We start from the raw sequence: 15,843 nt of genomic DNA on the forward strand, positions 1-15,843 counted from the left end.
AGGCTTATATGCCGAGCAGGAAACCATCAACCCAGGCAGGAGTAATCAAACTTAATAGATCAATCTAGCATTGGATCAGGGACAGTGGGGGATTGTGTTATTTGCGTGGTGCAATAACCTCATTTTCCATTATCACGACTGGGCCGGTCCTGAGAGGGAAAACAATCCATACCACCCTATCAGATTTGTGTGTAGAATGCCTTCTAAAACTGAATTATTATTCATACAAAGTGCATCTGCAGTTCTATTTGCATGCCATTTGTTCCATACCAAGATGAAAAAGAAAAGTTTTTCAACAAAGGTTACTCTCACTCTCGCCTCTTTTGCACTTTTCTCCAATATTTTGGGCCACAAGTATGAAATGTGAAAATGTGAAACAATTATGGGGTAAGCATCTCTCCATCAGATGGGATAGCAATGCTTTCTGTCACAAAAAGATATTCACGCAAAAAGAAAGGCCTAATATAAATGAAAGATAGACCTGCTTTACTAACTGAAACATTAACTATTAGCAAGGTTTTGAGGTATGCTTTTATCAGACACCTAGTTAACAGTCAGTCTGTTATAATATTTGAATAGAGAATCGAGAGATGAAGACTGGGGAAGGATTTCTGTTTGTCGAGGACAGGGAGGAACGTATGGATGGATGTAAACACCAGAAGACAATAAAAATATGTAATCACATAGAAGAACAGGCAAACAACATGGCTCAGTGTTACTGAATGTACCTTTTTATACAGGCAATGAAAACATGGGCAGACATATGGAGAGGACTGTATGGATTGGTGATATTTCAGTGGTGTACTATTATTAGAGTGAATGAAAAGTAAGATAAAGCTGAAAAGATATTATTAATCAATAGAGCATCACACGGTCAAACACAACTCTAACTGCCACATTTAGAAACAATCTCAAACACTAAGCAATATCAACAACTCATCTCAATGTGATCTACTACTCAAAACTACACGTATGTGTCATGAAAGCAACACAGTTATTTTTCCTGAAAATAACAGAACTCATTCTGAGACTACACTACCTTATAATACAGAGAATGAAGTCTGTAGCGTGACTTTACAATAACAAGATGTAATCATAATTTATAATCAGAATCATAATTTACTATTAAAAGATTTTTAGTCATATAACTGCTTAAATCCAACTTGATCTAAAACAAATAAAAATGTGCAAATGCTGCAAGATAACAATAGACAACCAGTGTGAAACAAGTTAGACTTATAATGTTTAAAAACTTAGAAGCTTAGAATTGAAGTGTTTTTTCTTAATTAAAAGCATAAATTGTTTTTGCTAGAATAACCTGCTATAATTTTCCTTAAATTTAGAGAGTGTTTTTCTTAAACATAAAAGAAAGTTTGCTTATAAAACTTAAAGTGTTTTGCTCAGACTTAAGGAATATTTATTTGAAACATAAAATGTGTTTGCTTAGATATAAAAAGGTTGTGTTAGATTTAAAGTGTGTTAACCTAAATGAAATGTGCTTTGAACGAAATTTAAGGACAGAATGTAAGAAAATAATGTACCAGCTGAAATAAACTGTTTGTCAGCAAAACAAAAGCTGACTGGCAACTCGAAAAACAAAAAAAAGCAGAACCATTATTTCATGGCAAGACAGAATACCAAACTAGGACATGTTCTGCCTGACCGAGAGGTGTATAAAAAGACGCATCAGACAAACACATTGAAAGATACTTCCTCTTTTGCCCTGTGATATTATCACAGTCCGAAGACGAACACAAACAGGAGTAGCACTCTCAACTGTGTTAAGGGGAATCCCTTTAGACACCAGAGTAGTCTTTTACCCTGTGAAATCTTCACAGTCCAAAGACAAGCGCACCCACACCTACATGAGTAGCGATCTCTACTGTGTTACGGGAGCCCCGTAGACACCAGAGTGGACACAAAACTAAACAAGTCTCTGACATTACCAATGCACACCTGGAATGCTTGATATTGCCCTTTATAATGTTGATTGGGTAAAAAAAAAATCCCCTTTAAAAAAAATCCCCTTTTAGTCTGTTTTTGACTAACTGGGTACCATATTAGTGCTAAATGGAGTTCAATATTGACACCAAGGGGCACAGATATAATTTTCCCATTGTGTTGCTTTGAATGCATTATAAAGCAGAATTATTGCTAGAAACACAAAATTGTTGTGAGAAGTCAAAGCTACCATGGGACAGACGTTTATTGGCATGGAACAACAGGCAGGTGTACTCATTCTACACATACAGTAAACCTTTATCTGTTTGCTTATCGTCCTCTTCTATGTTTTTTCCACTGAATTGTAGCTCAGGTTTTGTTGTTGCCATCTGTCAATGAAAGGAAGTAGCAGTTTTCTTTGATTATGAAATTACATTTACCAGGCAATGGCTTTGTGGAGTCCTCAAAAGATCAATGTACTGTAGCATGCTTGCTTACCAGATATGCAAACAATGCTGAAGTCTCAGTGGCAGAAGCAAAGTAAAAATGTGTTTCTATTGATTTTACTAGTAGCACTATACTTCCCAAGTGCTGAACTGAATTTGCTTGTTGACTTGTTCGACATGGTGGAAAATATCCATTCGAATGGACTACATTGCATTTCCCATGCTGTGGTTTTGTAGTTGGCATTGACATACAATATTGTTGACTTACTGTACCTTTGCCTATGTTGGCGTTTCAGTGAAAACTAGTTAGGGATCAAAATCAATGACAGTAAGTGAGAGAGGGTTAATGTCTACAGAAAAGATTTGTACAGCACCAAGTACAGCCCGGTGGGACCTCTGCTGAAGTCAAGGTAATGTTGACACACAATAGTGAGAAAAGGCAGCATGCAGCTATGCGTGGGAATAGCGAGATTGCTGACTTGCTTCAGCCTTCATATATTTCACTTTCTGAAAGAGGATGCGAGAATGAAAGAGACAGCCCTGGAATGAAACATGGCTTTTCAGTGTATTTAGCCAAACAGCAACAGAAGCAAGAGCGAAACAAACAAATACACACTAAAGAAAAATAGAATAGAATGTACTAGAACCTGACATCCACTTAACAGAGGAATGCACAGCTCATAATTGTGTGTCTTCACAGTAAACAATGAAAACTGAATGAAAACAAATGAATGGAGCCAAATGTGCTCGTCTGTGACTTTGTAAGACAACGGAAACAGACAAAGCCAAAGTTGGATGGCTTGCTGAAATATGACATTCTGAGCCTGAGTCAAGAGGCGGTCCAGAGGACGAGTGAGAGACAGAGAGAGAGAGAGAGAGAGAGAGAACATGATGCCTCTGAAGAGAAGAGTGAGGCTGAGCGGATGTGACAGAGTGTGGGCCATTGGACGGGCCCCTCTGATCCTAGCCCCTTAGGCTCCATGAGAGCCGAGGGCTGCTTGCGTCCACTGAAGTGACCACCACACATCACTGACAGACGCTGATGAGTCCTGACAGCTTCCTCATTATTTAATGTGTGTGTGTGTGTGTGTGTGTGTGTCAAAGACCAAAAAACAAAAGCATACAGTACTTAAATATGCCAGATATACTTGTTGGAGTATAGCTTACAAAATGCAAGTGTATGCAAATAAATATGTGTGCTTGTTTGAGAGCCAGTGTAGAGACACTTGTTTACTTACACCTCCCAATAAATGCTTGGGTATGTACTTGCTTTAAACATTTCATACATCCACATTTATAGTGCTTCATGTTCATCACATAAAGTGCCAGACTTTGGGGAATCATACCTTAATGAGATTACCAGCAAAGATTTCAAACAACTGTGCATCAGGTATCAGGTGTGCCATCTTGCTAGTTAGATAGACTACAAGAATAAAGGTTCATGAAAGCTGAACACTTTATTCACTGAAAAACGTGAGCGAGATATTATATGATTTTGATTGAAATATTTGTATACTTCCATGGGGAAAACAGAGACAATGTAGAAGGGACTCTTACAATAACTAGTTTACATTGACAGCATTAATCCAAATATTGACCTTATTTGAATAAGACAATATTACGAGTACAGTTTTTATACAAGCTTTTAATGGAATATTCCATCCATATTCCCATTCACATGTAACACAGTATAGTCTGATAATACATGTAGCTAGCAGGTTCTAAAGAATCTTTTGTATCTAGCATCCTGAGTACCCTCCAGAATTATTGGCACCTTTGGTAATGTTGACTAAAAAATGGCATAAAAATAATCTTTTGATGATTCATTGTACTCTCACAATGAAAACAACAAGGAAAATCCACCCTTGAAGGGAAGAAAATGTATTCTGAGAAAAAAGAAAATCTCATAAAGAAATAAATATTTTTAACAAAAACACGTTGCTCACAATTATTGGCAGCCCTAGAAAATCTTACATACAAGACCTAACAGAAGCATTTCCCTATCTAATTTTAACTATGTTAAGTTAATCAGAGTGTCTGTGAACTTTCAGAGGTAGTTCATTACTTTGTTTTTCACTAAGATATGAAAATAAAGTGACACAGAGGCTAAATCCTCTTGTCATTTTTCAACACCAGGAAGACAAGAGAATACACTAAATTTAATTAAAAAGAAAGTGTAAGTCAGTGAATGTTTATAAAAACTAGGTACTTTGTTGAAAATGCCTATATGTAAGGGATAATGTAAGGTACTCCGCTGCGCGTTGGGGTTCTGTTCTCCCTGTCGGGACTTATTTTCTGATAATTACCGGCGGACAATACATTATTCCGCTTATTACACGGCTACTTGCCAAAACGAGAAAAGAAACCTAACACAATGAATCTTTAAAAATGATTTTGCTACCGTTTCGTGTCTTCCGCTGACAAAATAAATAGTTCGCCACACAGATAGAACTTGACAGTTTCAGTTGTTGCGTGGCAACGTCTTACTAGCTTACTTTCCCTTTCAATGAAATTCCATTGCAATAAGCGAACGGAATTTTTGCGGAGGGATATGAAAGACGTTAATCGACCCGTTGCCATTGACAGCGGTGATTATATACTTTGCCGGTGATTTATATAGATTTAACATAGGCCCGAACGTTGGGAAGGCCCATTCATGTGAATGGAACTTTCTGCAGCACTCTGAAGAGCTGTGTAATAATTAGAGTTAAAACAATTATTAAAAGGTTCTAATCAACTGGAAATGAAACAAACATGCTTGGACAAAGACCCATGGTTATCTCGCCCCCACGTACAGTATGGAGGATGATAAGATAGGCAAAAAATTCCATTAGGACCACTATTGGAAAGTTACAGACAAATGTGTCATCTTGGGGTCACCAAGTCCCCCAAACAATCTTCAAAAGTGACCTCACTGCTAACAGCTTATTTAGAAGGCATGCTAAGTAAACGCCTGTCCAGTCATTTAATTAACAATGTAAACGTTAGGAGTTACCGAATGGTACAGTGACTTTGTCTGGAAGTGTGGTCTATTGTCAGATGACATGAAAATTGCACTCTTTGGCTAGGAACACTTTAGCTGTGTTTGGCGTACATAGAAGAATGGCTATACTGAAAAGAACCTCATACTTAATGAGAATTATGGTGGAGAGGCTGTGCTATTGTGGGGCTGTTTTTATTCCCAAAGGCCTTGGGAATCTAATTAAGGTGCATGGTATCACAAACAACATAAAAAACATTTTTAAAGGAAATCTGTCAATCTCTGCCAAGATACTAAACGTTGGTCATGATTGGATCATATATCAGGTCAATGAACCACAACAAACGTCCAGATCAAAACAAATATGGTTTACTGAACGCAAAATCAAGCTTCGGCCATTGCCATCTCAGTCCCCTGATTTAAACTCCATAGAAAAACAGTGGGGTGAGTCAAAGAGGAGAAGTGTGGACCTAGGAATCTGGACGATCTGGGGAGAGTTTGTAAAGACCAAGGGCTGTATTTTGCACCCTGGCGCATGGCGTAAAACTCGTTTTCCACCCAGCACAAAGTTTAATTCCTTATTTTGCACATTTATTTTTATTAATAATGCGCCCAGGGTGTGGCAATTAACAACTTAGGGAGTGGCTTAGCGCATTGTCTAAAAATCGCTATTGTACACCTGGTCAGAAGTCTAAGGTAACCCATTGTCAGTCAAAGTAACAGCATATAACTGTCTTGTTGTTGACTGACACCATGGTGAAGTTAGTTTCACTTTGCTAATGAGTTCAAATAATAGAGGAGTGCAAATGCGTGAAGGCTATGCTAGGTTTTAGTAAAGCATGGTTTAATGGAATGACTATTGCATACGGTCTCGCAAGCAGCCTCCTTCAAATGCGCCGTTGAATGTCAAAATACTGATGCATTTATTTGACATTGCGCTTTGTGCTGTTAAAGGGAATGACAGATGTCATTCTCATTGGTTTAAATGATGTTACGTCCAGAACACACCCATGACTGATTAAAAAACCTAGGAACACCTTGTTGCGCCATGCGCACGACGTTTGAAAACGAAAACCCTCCCAATGTGGACTGGACATCCTACTAAATTTGAATAAGCTTTTGACGAGTGACGATGCGCTTTTGACTGTCATGATCCCATGCCCCATCAGTCTTAAATCTCTTGCTTTGTATTCTCCAACTCTATGGGGTGTAATAGGTGAATATTACAAGTTGTTTTATTGGAAAAAGGAAGGCTTAAGAAGGTATTATAAGCAGGGGTGCCAATAATTGTGAGCAACGTGTTTTTGTTGAAAATATTTATTTCTTTATGATATTTTCCTTTTTCTCAAAAAATTGCTTCCCTTCAAGGTTGGAGTTTTCCTATTTGTTTTCATTGTGATATTACAATAAATCACCAACAGATTATTTTTTATACCAGATTTTAGTCAACTTTAGTATGGGGTGCCAATAATTCTGGAGGGTATACTGTACTTCTGTAGGCCCTAGTTAAATGTAAATGCTTTTTGCATGACATCTTATGTATTATGGCATCTATTATTGTTTAAATTGAGTTAATATCGGATTATTAATGTCCAAGACAACACACTCAATGTGCTTGTAGTTTGAGCACACATGCACACATTCAAAACCTCCTTTTAGTTAGGAAGGGATGATGTGTGTGTTGCCAGTACTCAATGCACCTCCCCTTTGCACACCTTACTGAGGCAGCCTGATGCAAGCTTATTAAACAGGCAGAATGAAAACACAATGAACACAAACACACATACACAGACATACACACACTCTCTCTCTCTCTCTTGCTCTCTCACACACACATACATACACTCTCTCTCTCTCTCTCTCTCTCACACACACACACACAGACCTTTTAGAAATAGGCCATCATGACTTTAATTTGCAGAACATCCAAGACACCTGACTTAGTTTAGATATGGATACATTCTGCTTAACTATGATGCACTGGTACTGTACACACATCCTAACACATGTCCTCTACAATTCAGAAGGACCAAACAATGACACAGTAACAAGCTATATTCAGAACAACCACCATGGTCCTTGAAGTCAGGAGGATTTCAGCCTGTTCCTAAGAGCTTTGTTTCCACCTTGCCCTCAGTGTAGGTCTTACAATATGACATAGGCCAGTATCATTACACACACACACATTGCACACACTTATTCACACATACCATCACCGAACAAATATAAAGCACTTGACTCTTAGGCAGCCCAAAGCCGCGTTCAATATAAACTTCATAATGGGAGTGGCGTGAACCACCCCAGCCCTGTTTAACCTCTACAGAACTGATCCCTCACTCTGGTGAGAAAATAAAGTGAAATGGAAATGACCTGAGAGGCAGCTTAAGCAAACCTCAGCCCTGGCAGAGGGGAACAGAGGGTGGGAGTGAAGAGGGGATGAAATAGATGAAAAACGCTGCTCGCCCAAGATATGAAATGACACAGAGAAGACCGTGGGGGAAATTGTGGAGGTGGTGGGGCAGTCATAAGAATTTTCTCTCTCTCTCTCACACACACACACACACACAGACACACACTCTGAACCTCCAACACTCATTCATGGAGATTCATTAGATACCTGAGCCCTCGGGCAGATAATACAGGAGGACCTGTACAATAGCAGTCTCATACAGCCCCAGACCGCCGCGTTGGCATCAGGCACTCACCTGCCCTCAGTGCCAGTCCTGCCCATCACTGGATGCTTCAGCTGAACTGACTTGCAGCTGATGCACAGTGTAAATTCTCTCTATGAATAGTCTATATCTGTAGTGGGTCAATGTTTTAATCTGTGCCTGTGACAGATTCACTCTGCTACTTTAGAATTATCATTGCAGAGGAAGTGGAAGACCTATATTTGGCGATGTCTCTGTGCCAATGCACAAATGAATGAATGTAATGAAATGAGGTAATGGAATTTGGTCAAACATTTCACTCCTTCTCTGCCCCCCCCCCTCCACCCCCCAAAGGCCTTTGTTCTTCCTGTCACGTGGGAACAGTCCAATTACAATCTTAGCATGATCATGCTGACAGCCAACAAGACTGAGGCAAGAGACAGTTTTGGCTCTTTTGCTCTGAAGCGCATGGTATTACTGAAGGTAACCACATCCCCCCATTTCGCCATGTAGGCCTGCCTAGTCAGCAATGTGCAAATGTAAAGGCCTGAATTGTTAACAAAAGAAATCCTTCAGCAGTATGTTGCCCATTATTATTCCCATCAAGAGATACACTAACTACAGTACCCACAATGTAATGCAATTAGGGTGCTATTAGCACTTTAGTAACACTCCTTCTCATAGCCATCAGCAACTGTCATTTCCTCCATGGCTTATTGAGAGCCATTGGTTGGTGACTGGACTTCGCGGCCCTGTCTGTGAGCTGTGATGAACTGCAAGACTCCAAACATTACGCCGGGTATCCATCAATGGCCATGTCCCCCTGAGCGTACAGGGTGGGGGATCAATAGTCATTTATCGGTAACTTTTCAAGAGGGGCCTTCTCCACCATGAAACAAAGACTTTTGTGCACCCATGAAGTTGATTAAAAATGGGAGTCCAGTGACAATCATATTGATCTGCCATTGCCCAGTGCTCTATACCTTGCTCTCTCTCTCTTTCTCTCTCTCGCTCTCTCTCTCTCTCTCTCTCTCTCTCTCTCTCTATCTCTGTCCGTGTAAGTGTGTGTGTAAGAGAGAGAGAGAGAGAGAGAGAGAGTGTGTGTGTCAGGGTGGGGTGGATCGGTTATATGCAGTATTTGAATGTACGGTGACACCCAAAGGGTTAATTGCAGCCACTCCTCCATTGATCACCTCCTCCTGCACGTTCACCGAGGATGTTTGAACACCGGACGTTCACTGCCCTGATTAGAGAGCTCAGACCCCTAAGTCTGAGGAGACTGGCCATGTGGTGAGCGAGTGCCTTCTCTCTGTGATGTAACTAGGAGTCATCGGACTTGTGGAAGGGCTGATGTTGGTGGTGGTAACACAGGCTCCCGTGCCTTCTGTTGCACACTAGCGCCCTCTTTTGATCGACGGCAGAATGAACTAAGGATGACAATAGGGCAGAGGAAAACACTGATTAAACATTCTTGTGTGCAAACAAGGACAAAAGAGAATTTCAGCCACAAGAGAGTTTTTGTTCTTATGCATCTGTCTAGCAGTTACTCACATCTATTATTAACAGAAAGATGCATTTGTTTGACAAATTACAACTGGCAAATTGACATCTCTTGAGGAAGAGACTGAACTGTTTAGTGGACCCTAGTGGAGGTAGTGGGTACCCAGAACACAAAACTAAGTACAAGAATGGTCTATGAGGTTCTCTTATAATTACCTGATATGACAATATTGAGATGGATGTATTTAAGTTCAGCCTTAAAACTTGTCAGGAACAGTGTTACATTTTTTAAAGAAAAACTCTTACTAGCCTACTTTTATGGAACATGTTCCCATTCCAAAGTCTCGTAATCAATCCCCAGATACAATGAATAATTTATCTCAAGAAAGTTTAAAAAAACATTATAAATATTTATACTGATTATTTAGATTTAATTTTGTTTCCGAAGACATGGTGGCAGAGATCCACTTTATAAGAGAGAGTCTGTGGTTGCAGCAGGCTATGTCTGAGGGTGGGGTGATGATGCATTCTGGGTATTGTGATGCAGGAGACAGACTGACTCCTGCGCTGGACTTTTTTCAGCTGACATTACGGGAACCTCAGCCTCTCTCTTGGGCTTGTTCTCTTCCCACTGTGAGTATTGATTGGGTGCAGATTGCATGTGTCTGGACTGAACACAACTCAAACTGATGGCAGAAAAGAATTTCATACATAAATACATGCACTCCTGGAATGTTATATTATGCATCATATCATACTCCATTGTTATATATATATTTTTTTCATTCTTATAGCCTATGTGGAATTATTGTAAGTAAACATTTTAGACCAATTAAAGCTTGGGATGCCTTTTACTTAGGCCTTATGTTAAACCATTGAATACACACACACATGGAGGCAGGAAACTAACAAGAGCAGAAACAGAAGACGGTTTATATTTCTGTCCTTCTCTCTGCCTCTTGTAAATGTGTGAAATACTTCCCATATTTCATCTGTCCACCCTGCTGACATCATGTCTTCAGCACGGATGAGCTTCTTCATGTGAATACAGTGTGTTTCGGACCAGACTGATTGGAGGAATTCATAATGAAAGGTCAGCTGTCAGAACACACAGGAGCTGAGGGAGATAGGGAGAATGTGCAGAATACCAAAAAACCCCAGAGAGAGGGAGAGCGAGAGAGAGAGAGCAGGAGAGAGAGGGAGGGAGAGAGAGAAAGAGAATCAGAAAGAAGCCTAGAATATGTGGGGGAATACAGAGAGAGAGTATTTAGGCTTCAACAGTTTTCAGTGCACATATTCCAAAATCCTTGCGAGGCCACGTCTAAGCAAGGGGCATTTCGGTGGCTTACCTGCCCTCTTCCTCGTTTCATCTCCTCTAGTCTCTCTCACACATACGCACACGCGCACACACACACACACACACACACACACACACACTCACCCCTTGTAACTATCACATCTCTCCACTCATCCATTACCATCTCTTCCAGGCTCTTGGAAAACAATCAGCCCCTTTACGCTTCAAGGCTGAATCCCTGACACCCCATAATATCCCCCCTGCCTGTTGAAAATGGGTCGCATCTGTATCTATTGTGAAGGCTGATCAATGGCTTGGAGCCCAACATAGATCAGCTGAGACAGGGCTCTCATTTACACACGATGTTGCCACGCACACACACACACACCTGCACCAACATTGTCCACAGAGAATGAGCTCAGTGATGCCACTGAAATACCAATAGAATCAAAACTTTTATGATTCCCCTTAGTAGTTTTCTTGGGTTAGCCCACAAGATTTAAAATGAACACTGATACCAATAATTAAATGGAAGTAAATAACAAAAATACAACAGAGATTAGACTGTGACTGTGGGTTCAAGGTGACGTATTCACATGGTAAAGGATCATCTCAGCTCCCCATTAGTGCCCATAAACCTAGAACAACACGCTACATGAACTCACCTGCACTCATACATGCCAGAAGACATGCACAAAAATGTACAAGACATGCACAAAAACATACAAACATGTACAGTACATGTACGCTATAAGAACAAATAGAAGGGATATGCCAAAACAAACTGGAGATATCACCGTTTCAGGTTCTCTCTCTCTCTCTCTTGCTCTATTTTAAATCAAAAGGCACTAATGCTCTGCATGCACTGATCACAACTGCACAGCATTTACTGCATTTACTGCCTCTCTTCTGAGAGGTCCCTCTCAATTCAGGGCTTACTAGGCAGCTCAAGGAAAAACTTCAAAGAGAAAATAAATAGTCTAGCAATCTGTTAATTCTAGATGAAAAAATCAGATAAGTATGAAAGATTGGGTGAGAGAGAGAGAGAGAGAGAGCACAAGCACAAGAGCACGTTTAGCTCAGAAGGCACCTGATAAATTAATGGAGGTCTCTCATTATGGAAGGAATTAGACACATTTGTTTTTTTCTCCCCTCAACTCTACGCCTCGTTCTCTCTCCATGGTCATGTCGCTGAGTAGCCCCACTAATTAAGGCTCGCTCGGCGCAGCGCAGGGCCACTCATTAGCGATATTGTTTTAGTGAGACGTGAAATTAGTTTCAATTCGGCGGGAGCAGACATCTTGGCCCGGCAGATGGACCCCTCCACTGACCTAAACAAACTTGCTTGACCTCGTGTGTGCATCGTGATGCCTTCAGATTTAACCTGTTCATCTGCTCGCTGAACTCCCATTAAAGTTTGGAACGCAGAGAGCCCTAATACTCGCTTGTGTCTTTTTTATCCATTAGCTAGAAACTCAATATTATGAATTTGCGCCATGACCTTAGCAAACCCCAGTGACGTTTAGAACACATTTTCTGTACTTTAAGTGATAATACATGGAATATTTATAAGCTATATTTATGAGAACATTTATAGCATATATATATATGTGTGTGTGTGTGTGTGTGTGTGTGTGTGTGATTTTATATGTATCCTATAATTCTGCAATTAATCAAGGCAACATTCATCACGGCTGTTCATCACGGTTGTGATTTATTTTCCACATAACCTCTTAAACCAAGCCCAGATATGCAAAGTCAGGTTCCTTTAGCATACCAGCCATGTCCAATGAAGCCCGATATTCATACACATTTCCCCCAGTGGTCTGCTGGCCTAGGTCATCCATTATTCTGAGTGTATTGGGGAGATAAAGAGTCGGTAAACAGGCTCCTTCTTAGGAAGAAGCACCAACATCCGTTCTCGTTGTAATTGTGATTAATTATACCACGGAGTGCACAGCACAAACAATGCGCAAACAGCCGGACTAGAGTGCGACGGAGAGAGAGAGAGGGAGGAAGACAAGAGAAAAGGTGGACGCATATTTATAAGGATCATAGACACTGTGTAACTACCACAGGGGCCCAAGGTTAATGGTTGAGACGGGTAGAGAGAGAGAGACTCAGCCATAAGCTCACTGGAGACAACAGACTGTTGACTGAACAAAGCAGGAGATGAAGAGTGGGAGGGAAGATTAGATAACCGCTCACTCCTGGAAGGAGAGAGACAGGAGGAGTGAAACAAATAGTAAGACAAGTGTGCTCACAGAGCCAGAGAGACAGACAGCAAGAGAGAGAGAGACAGAGAGAGAGACAGAGAGGAAGAGAGGAGTGAATCTACTAGTAAAGCAGATACTGGCACAAGTGTGCTTACATAGAACAAGAGAGATAAAGAAAGAGAGAAAGAGAGAGAGGACTGATTCTATTAAAACAGATTATGACACAAGTGTGTTAAGAGAGAGAGAGAGAGAGAGAGAGAGAGAGAGAGAGAGAGAGAGAGAGAGAGAGAAGGGTGAGGGAAAGGGGAAATCTCCCATCGAGTTTGTTCTCTGGGCCTCATTCCAAGCACCCAGGTTGCAGCTAACTCACATGTGTTCCGCCATGTTCATGCCTGCCATGCTGCCAAGGCCCTGGCACCCCGGCATCGCCCTGGTACCACGCCGCGCGGCAGAGGCCTCCGAAAGCATCCGCGCCACTGCCACTCGCCTGCCATGCTGGAGCAAGGAGCACAGATGGGCAGGAGGTGGCATCCTGGCACCCACAGCAGGAGGGGTGGGCACAGCTTCACCTCCATCTGAGACGGGCACCTGTGAAGGTAGAAAGTGTACAGTGTGTGTGTCGCTGTGTGTGTGTGTGTGTGTATGCTTGTGTGTTTGAAAAAGACAGTTTCCAAGTTCCTGTGAAAAATTATATTTATCTACAATCTCCCCCCACACACACATCGTTCTCTCTCTCTCTCTCACTCACTCTCTATCTATCTATCTATCTCTCTCTCTCCATCTCTCTCTCTCTCTCTCACTCCTGCACTCTCTCTGTCTTCAGTCTGTCTCTAACTGGTCCCTGTGTTGTCTGGTCTCGCATCGCTTACCTCACTTGTTAAATCCCAGCGCCATTCCCGTTTCGTGTTTTTCAGCGGGCCACTGTCCTGGGGTCAGCCTGCACTTGCACCATCTGCCACCCTGCCGTTCGCACGAGGCTTTGGCAACCACTGATCTAGAATCAGTTTGATTTCGCCGGCTCCAGGCGTCTGCCTCTGCACCGGCTGCCCCGTGAGGCTGTAGACGGCCGGTCGTTTAGCCGTTGGCCCATTGGCGGCGCTTTGAAGAAGCTCATCAATCCCAACAGGAGTGCAGTCACGTGCTGGGCCTCATGCAGGCAAGTGCCATTTTACCACTCGCCTCCGACTGCCACTGTGTGGGATTATCGACCGCCTCACACATAAACAAGCATGCAACCACACACACACACCATGCACACACTTACACACACACAGTCACACATACACTCTCTCTCGCCCGCTCTCATACATGCGCACACACACACACACACACACACACACACACACACACATATACAGTATTCTCAAACATGCTAGCACAGACACAGACACAATCAAAGGCTCTGGAACAGCTCCAGACATAGACGACAGCAGCACAACATCCGTCTCCGCTGGTGAGAGGGATCATTTATTGACAGAGTCCTGCTGTGGCTTCAGCTTGCTGTTTGATCCATGTTTGAACAAGCCCAAACATATATCTCCTAGTGCACGGTGTTATCAGTGCTGCTCGCACTGTGGATGAACTCAATAAAAGCCTCCACAAATCACCACATCTGCAGGGTCCCGGCACTCAATACTATTTTCACCTGTAATGTGTGTATGTGTGTGTGTGAGAGACTAAGTGTGTGTGAGTGTGTGTGTGTGTGTGTGTGTGTGTGTGTGTGTGTGTGTGTGTGTGTGTGTGTTTCTATATTTTTTGTATGGGTGCGGGCATGGTGGAGGGACCAGAAACGAGAGGGTGCATGTTGTTGTGTGTTTCATCTAATTTAGCTCAGTTGGAGAGATTACTGACATTATGGGTCCTGTTTGTGTGTGTGTGTGTGTGTGTGTGTATGTGTGTGTGTGTGTGTGTGTGTGTGTGTGTGTGTGTTTTCCTCTGCATTAGGCTTGTGTTGAGTCATTGCCAGAGTGTGATTATGTGTGGGGTACCACAGGTCACTGAGTGTTACTCCCCGCCCAGCAACAGCCGTCTCAGATAATCACACATTCAGAGAGTTGACAGACATCCCCATCCCCATATTAACACATCACGGCTGAGCAATCTCACTTTAATTCCTGTGTGAGGGACAGGAGGACTCATCAATTGAGGAGGTGTTAAAGCAGCTGTTTAGAATATAGAGTATAGTCATGGCCCTTACAGCTCATTAAAAATGCTTAATTTCTTGAGAAAATCGAAAGCAATTTAAGCATTAATTGTTTATTTTATTCTAAAATGGCCTGGGCAAATGTATTGGTACTAATTAAAAAATAGATGATAATTGTATTATAAGTATGTTTCTTCAACATAAATTTTATTTCTTCATAAAATTCTTCAACAGAAGGCCTGCCTCGAATGCAGGCTTGCCCAAAAAAAGGCCTGTGGTTTGCGCAGCCTACAGTAAGTAGGTCAGTGAGTTAGGAGTCCTCTTTTAAGCTGTCTCAGAGGTGAAAAGTTGTGTTCGTTGGGGGCAGGGCCGGATTAACAATTCATAGACCCTTGGGAACAAATGTCTGATGGCCCCCCCTGACCCCCAGCCAACGTGAATCGGGCGGTCAGTTAATAGGCCTATCTGTGAGGCCAAGCCTCACCAAGTAGCCCGTTTGTTTACAACTAACATTACATTTAATTAAACTGCTTATAGGCTATGCCGAAATAGTTTCAACATTTTGAATATCAGTGTCGAGTGAATTAGGAAATGCCTTATGGCTGAAAGCTGCTTGGGATCCCCCCTGTCAAGCAATAACCATACAAAAAGTTAAAAACAGATGACATG

General features: G+C 41.7%; 1 long non-coding RNA gene across 1 annotated transcript; it reads right to left on the bottom strand.

The window, feature by feature from the left end:
* Positions 1-9,963: 9,963 nt before the first annotated feature.
* LOC121720067 lies at positions 9,964-13,951 on the bottom strand. Its single transcript, XR_006034436.1, has 3 exons — positions 13,901-13,951; positions 13,402-13,619; positions 9,964-10,635 (listed from the first exon to the last, which is right to left on the bottom strand). It is a non-coding gene; the product is annotated as an uncharacterized LOC121720067 (long non-coding RNA).
* Positions 13,952-15,843: the final 1,892 nt, after the last annotated feature.

Source organism: Alosa sapidissima, chromosome 1 (genome assembly GCF_018492685.1).
Source record: "Alosa sapidissima isolate fAloSap1 chromosome 1, fAloSap1.pri, whole genome shotgun sequence".
NCBI classification, from domain to species: Eukaryota; Metazoa; Chordata; class Actinopteri; order Clupeiformes; family Clupeidae; genus Alosa; species Alosa sapidissima.